The sequence below is a fragment of the Capra hircus genome, chromosome 18, assembly GCF_001704415.2.
Source record: "Capra hircus breed San Clemente chromosome 18, ASM170441v1, whole genome shotgun sequence".
In the NCBI taxonomy this organism is placed as follows: domain Eukaryota; kingdom Metazoa; phylum Chordata; class Mammalia; order Artiodactyla; family Bovidae; genus Capra; species Capra hircus.
The window spans coordinates 51,686,851-51,695,081 of record NC_030825.1 but is presented as its reverse complement, the minus strand read 5'-3'; the positions used below and the strand labels follow the sequence as shown (position 1 = coordinate 51,695,081).

The following is an 8,231-nucleotide window of genomic DNA, read 5'->3' as shown; positions in this document are numbered from 1 at the left end:
CCGCCTGGAGTCTTCAGGGCAGGATGTGTTTCCCTCCCTTTCGCTGGACTCTGCGGGCTGCCTGCATCCAGGGCTCACGGCCCCTTCCTGTGTCTTCACAGCTCATCACTCCTGCCTCTGCCTCTGCTCTCACGTCTTCCTCTCTCCTTCACTCTCTTGCCCCTACTTCACCAGGACCAGGATGATAACACTGAACCACGTGGAGAATGCAAAAATAGAGTCCCCCCACGTCACCATCCTTAACTTCATCCTGTCTGCAAAATCTCCTCCTTTGTTGTGTAAAAGGAGGGATTCACAGGGTCTGGGGTTAGGGCATGGGCATTCTTGCTTCTTCCGTGCAGAGGACTCAGAGTATTGTGGGGTCAGGACCACAAGGGGATCTATTCTGGAGCTGGTCCCCCGAACCTTGTCTCAGGGTCCCTTCCTTCCCCAGTGTAGGCACAAAGTGTTTGCTGAAGCCAAGAGCTCCATTTCTAAGTTTTGCTCTTTACACTTAAGGCCGCTGCCAGGTCTCAGCCTTTGACTGCAGGAGGTGAGGGTCCCCTGGCCTCTCACACTTGGCTGTCACTGCTGAGTGACAGGAGCGAGCCCGTCCTTGTCTCTGGTCCAGGCTCAGGTTACCAGCACCTGATTCCGCACTCCTTCTCTCTACCACCCCCCACACCTCAACCCCGAGACAGCATGCCAGCCGTGCACCTCTGTTCTTATCCCCACTGCTCCCCTCGGATAAAATGTCCAGGATACCGGTGCCCTACTTCCCAGTCCTGTGGTGAGTGATCTGATCCAGAAACAACTTGCAGGGCTGGCTTCCGAGCAAGAGCCACTGCTGGAGTGGATGGTCTCCAGTCCGGCTTCCTGGAAGCAGAGCAAGAGAGAGGATTCTGGAGTTTCCTGGAGGGGTCACTGGAGGGAATCCGGGCAGCACAGAGCCAGGAGCTAGCCAGGGTCAGGTCTGAGGGGGGGTGGCATGCTGCAGCCTTACCGAGGGGCTCTGAGCACACACTTCAGCCCACGGCCGGCCTCACTTGGGGCTCCAGAGCCCTGCGCTAGGCAGTCCTGGCTGCTGGCTGTTCCCAGGAGTGGGTGGGGGGCAACTGTCTGAAGAGGGACTGTGGCTCAGCTGAGGGCAGTCTCTGCAACAGAGTGAGGCCTCTGTGAGACCACTGAGCAGCCTGGGTACAGACACCACACCGTGTACCCACGGCACGCACTATATCGTATAAATACTTTGAGAGAAAAGGATGAGACTCTCTGGGAAATAACATCAGATGCTTTGGAAACAGAGGTGGCAATTAGGATTCTGATCTGGGCTGAGATGAGAGATTATAAGACGCCAAAGCACATGAAAGGAAGTGAAAGTGAAAGTCGCTCAGTCGTGTCTGACTCTTTGCAACCCCGTAGACTCTAGAGCCCGTGGAATTCTCCAGGCCAGGATACTGGAGTGGGTAGCCTTTCCTTTCTCCACGGGATCTTCTCAACCCAGGGATCGAACCCAGGTCTCCCACACTGCAGGTGGATTCTTTACCAGTTGAGCCACCAGGGAAGCCCCTCCAGAGCACAATCAGGGTTAAACAGTCACTAAGAGTAAGGACGCGCTCCAGGCCCAGCCCAGGGGGAGGCATGTTCGTTACACCTGTGTGTGTTTATGTGTGTGCACCTGCGTGTTTGTGTGTGAATATGTGTGTGTGTATTTGTGTGTATGTGCCTATATATACGTGTGTGTGTTTGGACATAGGGAAATGTTTGTGTGTGTTTATATGTGCGTGTATATTTGTGTGTGTTTATCGGTATGTCTCAATGTAATCTGTGTGGACATGCAGGTGTGGGTATATGTATGTGTATTCATATGATTACAGGCATCTGTGTGTGTGTGTATGTTTCTATGTGTTGTGCATCTGCCTGTGAAGGGGGTTAGGGACAGACAGGCACAAATCAGCTGACACACAGGAGTTCCCAGGCTAGAAAGGCAGAGACAGAATGAGAGGGAGTAGAGGATGTCAGGACCCAGGAGGAATGGGAGGAGAGAGAAAGCTAGAGTTGAGACTGTGGGCGGTTCAAAAAAGGAAAGGACTTGAGGGCTTTGGGCGGGGGCTGGAGTGTAGGACCGGAGGGCAGGGTTTCCAGGCTCCAGCTGGGACCAGGCTGAGAAGGGCAGGGCTGCTCTGCGGTGCGGGGTCGGGGTGTCTGGGTGGGGAGGAAGACCTGCAGGAGAGAGAATGTCCACCCGGGGGCGCCAAACGTCCTTCCACAGAGTTCGCCAGACGCTGAGACCCGTGAGTGGATGAAACCGACTCACCCTAGCGGAGGCTGAAAAGGAGCCAGAGCCGAGGAAGGAGAGGGGATCGAGGACAGAAGAATCCAGAACACGAGATGGGGGAGGGGAGGAAATGGAGGACGAGTGAGACCGTGGTGAGCAGAGCAGCAAGAATCTAGCAACTGGAGAGGGCAGGGCGGTAGAATCAAGGATGGGGCAGGCCTAGGAGTGTGCAGAGCCCAGAAAGGTCTAGAAAAGCCGGGGAGAGGAGACGAATTTAGGGGGCCGGGGATGAACACATTCTGCCCTGACGGACGGGAGGGGAAAGTCGGGGTGAGGAGTAACTCGGCGGCGGGAAGTGGGGGGCTGCGGGGGCCTTCTTGCGCAGTTTCCGTTCTTGAGGAAAAAGAGGCCCGAGTCGCCCCCAGCGCTGCTGGAGCCGCCAGCCTCCCGGCCGCCTTGGGCAGCTCAGGGCTTGTGGGATCCACACCGGCCGCGCGCTTCCCCTTCGGCGCGGTCCTTCCACTCCGAGGGCGCCTCCGCGGCGCAGAGCTTCTCCTTCCCCCTGTTCACCCCTCTGTTCTGTCCCTTGAAGACCGGCGCCCGGGCCCTGTGCCCCGCGACTCCTCTCAAGGTCCCCAGGGCCCCGCCGGCCCTTCTCCCTCAGGTCGGGAAGCGGCCTCCCAGCCCCGCGCCCGGCGCTGCCCTGCTCGCCACACGGACCCCTCCTCAGGGCTCCCCGCCGGAGTCTCCCCTTTGAAGCCTCTCCGGCCCTCGGCCCTCCTGCCTCCTGGCCCCTGCAGGCCCGGCCCTCGGCCTGCGGGACCCTCAGCCCAGCAGGAGAACAAGGTCAGCACACGACCAGGCAGGAGGCCACAGCTACCATTTCTCCAGGGTCAGCTGTATTGTCAGAAAGGCAGATAGACTTGGTAAGACGGTAACAGCCAAAGTTTGGTTTCAAATTTTCTCCCAGTGTTTGCGGCAATGGCAATTTAGGAGCCAATATATTAATTCAAATCCGACGTGTTTTTTCCAAACTCGTTATCGTAACGTTAGTGACATTTCTTCAGTTTGAAATGACTCTTCGGTAGGCAGGTGCAACTGGTATTTATAATTAGCAAGGAAACTTAAATCTCTGCTTTAAACTTGCCACAATGATGCCTCTTCTTAAGCAATAATATATGACGTCCTTTTAAGATTTTCTGAAGATAGTACAGACAGCGAACGGATATATCAATAGAAATTAAATCAGTCACTTTTGCTGGTTGGTGTTTTATGCTTTTAAAGACGTACATGAGCTTATTTTTTAAACAATTCAGGTATAACCGGCTGTATGTCACGGATGTTATCTTCTGTATGTAGTACAAGTCCTTTTAATAAGGATTAAAAGTACAATATCCTTTTCATCAGGTATGCAACCAGCCAGTTTAAGGGTTCTCGGACTTGCTCCATTCCATATATCATTACTTTATTATTTATGAATTTCTTGATCTTCTCTGTGAGGAATTCAGCAACCATACCCACTAGAACTTCCATGGTCTTGTGCTTCTTCAGTGAAAGAAGTAAAGCCCTGGGGAAAACTTCAAGTGCCTCTGCTCCTTTCAGTCCATGCCCAGAATTTATTTTCTCTGACAGAAGTCAGGGGGTGAAGTCACTGGCCAGTGAGTGTGTGACAGGGAACATGGCGCCACTTGAGGGAAGAGGTGAGTTCACGCCCACTTGTTTGCCGCCATGATGACTAATCCTAAAAGTTCGGGGAGGATTCAGTGTATAAGTCAAAGTCAATAGTATATGTCACATTGTAGTTGAAAATGTACTGGTTACTTTAAAATCTCTCTTGATATTGATTTCTAACATAATTCAACAGTGATAAGAGAATAGACTGTATGGTTTTAATACCTTTTAGACCATGACATTTTTGTACCTTGCTTTATGTCCCTGGATGTGTTCCAGTGTCTCCTAATGTATGGGAACTTGAAGAGAATTTGTATCCTACTGTTGTGTGAAAATCATGTAAGTCTTAATTATGTTGAATCGGTTCCTTGTGCTTGTCAGGGCTACTATATCCTCTACTTCTCTGCATATTCGTTTGATCAATCTTTGAGAGTTTGATATTGAAACTCCAAAACAAATCTTCATTTATCTATTCAAAATATAATTATAATATACAGTGGAAATACATGTAACCTTGCTCTCTATTTTTCACCAAGATTTAAATGTAAAGCTAGGGTAGTTCTAGTAACACAGTTCAGTTCAATTCAGTTCAGTCGCTCAGTCTCAGTCGAGTCCGACTCTTTGTGACCTGACTTCTTTGTGAATCGCAACACTCAGGCCTGCCTGTCCATCACCAGCTCCCAGAGTTCACTCAGACTCATGTCCATGGAGTCAGTGATATCATCCAGCCATCTCATCCTCTGTCGTCCTCTTCTCCTTCTGCCTCCAATCCCTCCCAGCATCAGAGTCTTTTCCAATGAGTCAACTCTTCGCATGAGGTAGCCAAAGTACTGGAGTTTCAGCTTCAGCATCATTCCCTCCAAAGAAATCCCAGGGCTGGTCTCCTTCAGAATGGACTGGAGATAAAAATGTAAAGCTAGGGTAGTTCTAATAACACAAAACAGAAGCATTTAGAAATCTGTTTTGTGTTACTAGAACTACCCATGGAGAAGGAAATGGCAACCCACTCCAGTACTCTTGCCTGGAAAATCCCATGATTGGAGGAGCCTGGTAGGCTGCAGTCCATGGGGTCCCTAAGAGTCACACAGGACTGAGCCACATCACTTTCACTTTTCACTTTCATGCATTGGAGAAGGAAATGGCAACCCACTCCAGTGTTCTTGCCTGGAGAATCCCAGGGACGGGGAATCCTGGTGGGCTACCGTCTTTGTGGTCACACAGAGTCGGACCCGACTGAAGGGACTTAGCTTAGCACAACTGCCCTAGCTTTACACTGAAAGATCTGTTTTGTGGCACCAGAACTGCCCTCGCTTTACATTAATTCTTGGTGAAACATATTTAAGAGCACAGTAAGAAATGCAGGGTCTAACTGGGGACTTGCTGAACTGAGGATTTCCAACTGCACTTTAGAGACTTTGATGTGTTGTAAAAAGCCTACCTTGTCTAGAAAAGTGGAGGATTCTTGCTCCTTCAGAGCAAATAAACTGAGGACTTGGACTGAAAGGAACAGACACACTCACACAAGCTCACTTTTCTGGCATGGAGAGATTGATTGCTTTAACCAAGACCGAGCTAATGGAGACTCTTCAAGATACACTTGCTCATGACTCACAGACACAGCAAGTAAATTTGTAGAAGATCAATGACTAGTATACAGAATGGAGCAGGCCCGGACGCCCTTCAAACGGCTGCTTAAAGGCCTAGTCAAATGTCTGCTGAGATGGGCCCTAAAACAGATAGGTTCCGTGGCATGGACCCAGCTGGGCCTGAGTTCTTTACAGCATAAGGTCTTGTATATACTTAAGGCGATGTTTCGTCAAAAGAGATCTGAAGTCTTTACGGTTTAATCTCTATTTATCACCACTTCAGTATCTATGCTATTTTTGCGAAGTCTCAAGAAAATGGAGTATTATGTTAAAAAGTTTATCACTGTGGGATCTTTATGAGCAAGATTTATGATTTACACGTGCCAAACGTGCCTGCCTAACCAACAGGACTGATTTGAACCTGGAGAGACATCACTAACAAGATGATAACAGTGTTCAGGAGACAAGGATTACCAGCTTGCCTTCCTGTATTGGTTCCTCCACTGCAGGAAGCAGGACAAAATATAGAAACCGAATTTTTGCTGTTACCGGCAACGCCCAAATGTTCCCTTCTCGCCTGTGTGCCTGTTCAGTCATTCTTTGTGACCCTTTGCACTGTGGCCCCCCGGGCTCCAATGTCCATGGGGTTTCCCAGCAAAAATACTGGAGTGGCCTGCCATTTCCTACGCCAGCGGATCTTACGCATCCGGAGACCAGGCTCCAGTCCCCGGCATATCCTGCGCTGCAGGCGTCTTCTTTACCGCTCAGCCACCCTGACAACGTGTACGCTTCACCCTAAAGAAATAAAGGGCATCTGAACTCTCACGTGGCCTCCCGCCTGTTTCTGTGCTGACTTCCTTCTCCTGGAGGGCGGAGACGCCAGGCAGGGGGCAGACCAGGGAAGGGCCGGATGGTAACCAAGCAGGACCCACTGAGGCTTTCCCAGAAGAAACCCCCAGTCAAGTCCTCCACCAGCCTTTTGTCTGTAGAAAATCTTTCACCAAATAATCCATGTAGGGGCTTCCCTGGTGGTCTGCTGGCTAAGGCTCCACCAGTCAAATTCATGGGCTGAAGGTAGGACCCAGGTCGGGGAACAAAGATCCCTCATGCCTTCTGGCGAGGTTGAGGGGAAATCTGGCCCCAGTACACAGAGGCCCCAGTTTGGCAAGGAGGTCTGGAGGGAAGCCAGGAGCAATTGGAAGGACAGGGTCGTGGGGGCAGGAGGGCTGAGGGACCTGAGTCCCAGCAGGCTGGAAGGCTAAGAGGTGCCAAAGGACACATTCCAGAGGGGAGCCCTGAGGCGGCGGCCTGTGCACAGCAGGGCTGCCGAGCTCAGCGGAGGGGCCGGAGGAACCTGGGCGGCCCCGAGACGAGGCGGGGGCACAGGTCCTGGGCGCCCATCTTCAAGGGACAGAATAGGGTCAGAACAGAGCCAAGGAGAAGCTCTGCGCCACGGTGGAGCCCCCGGAGTGTAAGGACCGCCCCGGAGGGGAAGCGTGTGGACGGCGGTGGGTGTGGACGCCAAGCAGCTCCGTGCTTCCCAAGACGGGGCCCGGGAGGCTGGCGGTTCCACCAGCGCTGGATGCCCCGGAGGCCTCTCTTTGCCTCGAGGAGGGAAACTGGGAATGCAGCCCTGTCCCTCCCCTATCAGAGTTATTCCTCACCCTGACTTTGCCCTCCCATCCCTCAGGGCAGTGCCCCTCTCTTCACCCCTGCCCCCTAAACTCATCCCCCCATCCCCGGCTTTTCTAGATTCTGGGCTCTGCACACTCCTAGGCCTGCCCCATCCTCGATTCTCTGCCCCTCCCCGCTCTCCAGGTTCTAGATTTCAGACAGGCTGGGACCTGGGCTGCAGTGCTTCCATGTGGACACACATCTTCTTGAGACACAGACAACAAGGAAACGACAAGGGACTAAATGTAACACTACGGACATGAACAGCTAGGGCAAATGATGCACGAGATAAAAAAAGAAAAAAGATCCAAACTCCAGTCACCCCTTCGGAGCTGGAGAACAAAGGCGGGGGTCCTGGTCGCGATGCCTGCACAGAGCACCACCAAGGGGCTGGGCAGACCTCGCATGCAGCCCTCCAGCCCAGCGCTGGACCCAGCCGGCCCTCACCCCATTTAATGGCCCAGATTTCCCCACATGCGCCCCGACACCCCCTCACCCCACAGGAGCAAACAAGGCAACTTGTCACTTGTTTGACTCCCTTCCTGATGCACCCAGAGCTCCAATAAAACCTTGTCTGAGTTTCCTGTGTGGCCTCTTATCAATGTCTATTGACTTAGGATTCCAAGAACCCGGGTGGGGATCATACCCTTCAGGCTCTGGGTGCTCCTAGTCAACACCCTCCTCCCTTTCCTCCCTCCCCCCTCCCTGTGTTCTAGATGCTTCTGTCCTCATGCCATCCCTTCCCTGGACCCTGGATCTGTTTTGCCTCCACTCTGGTCTCAGTTTGGTTTGCCTACTCACACATCTCAGCATCTCTCAAACTCGGCTGAAGCATGACTTTGACTTCCGAGGTGGGCATTCACTTTCCTACACAGCTCCTGCAGATGCTGGAGGCCCCACCCAGACCCCCTCTGACAAAAATCCTGCCCTTCTCAGCCTGGTCCCAGCTGGAGCCTTGAAAGCCTGCCCTCTGTCCCACACTCTAGACCCCACCCCAAGACCTCTCGCCATTGCCCTCCGTCACTTTCCCTGGGCTTGAGTAC

At 52.4% G+C, this 8,231-nt stretch overlaps 1 long non-coding RNA gene across 1 annotated transcript; it reads left to right on the top strand.

The window, feature by feature from the left end:
* On the top strand, positions 1,756-7,772 carry LOC108637987. Its single transcript, XR_001919500.1, has 2 exons — positions 1,756-3,183; positions 5,923-7,772. It is a non-coding gene; the product is annotated as an uncharacterized LOC108637987 (long non-coding RNA).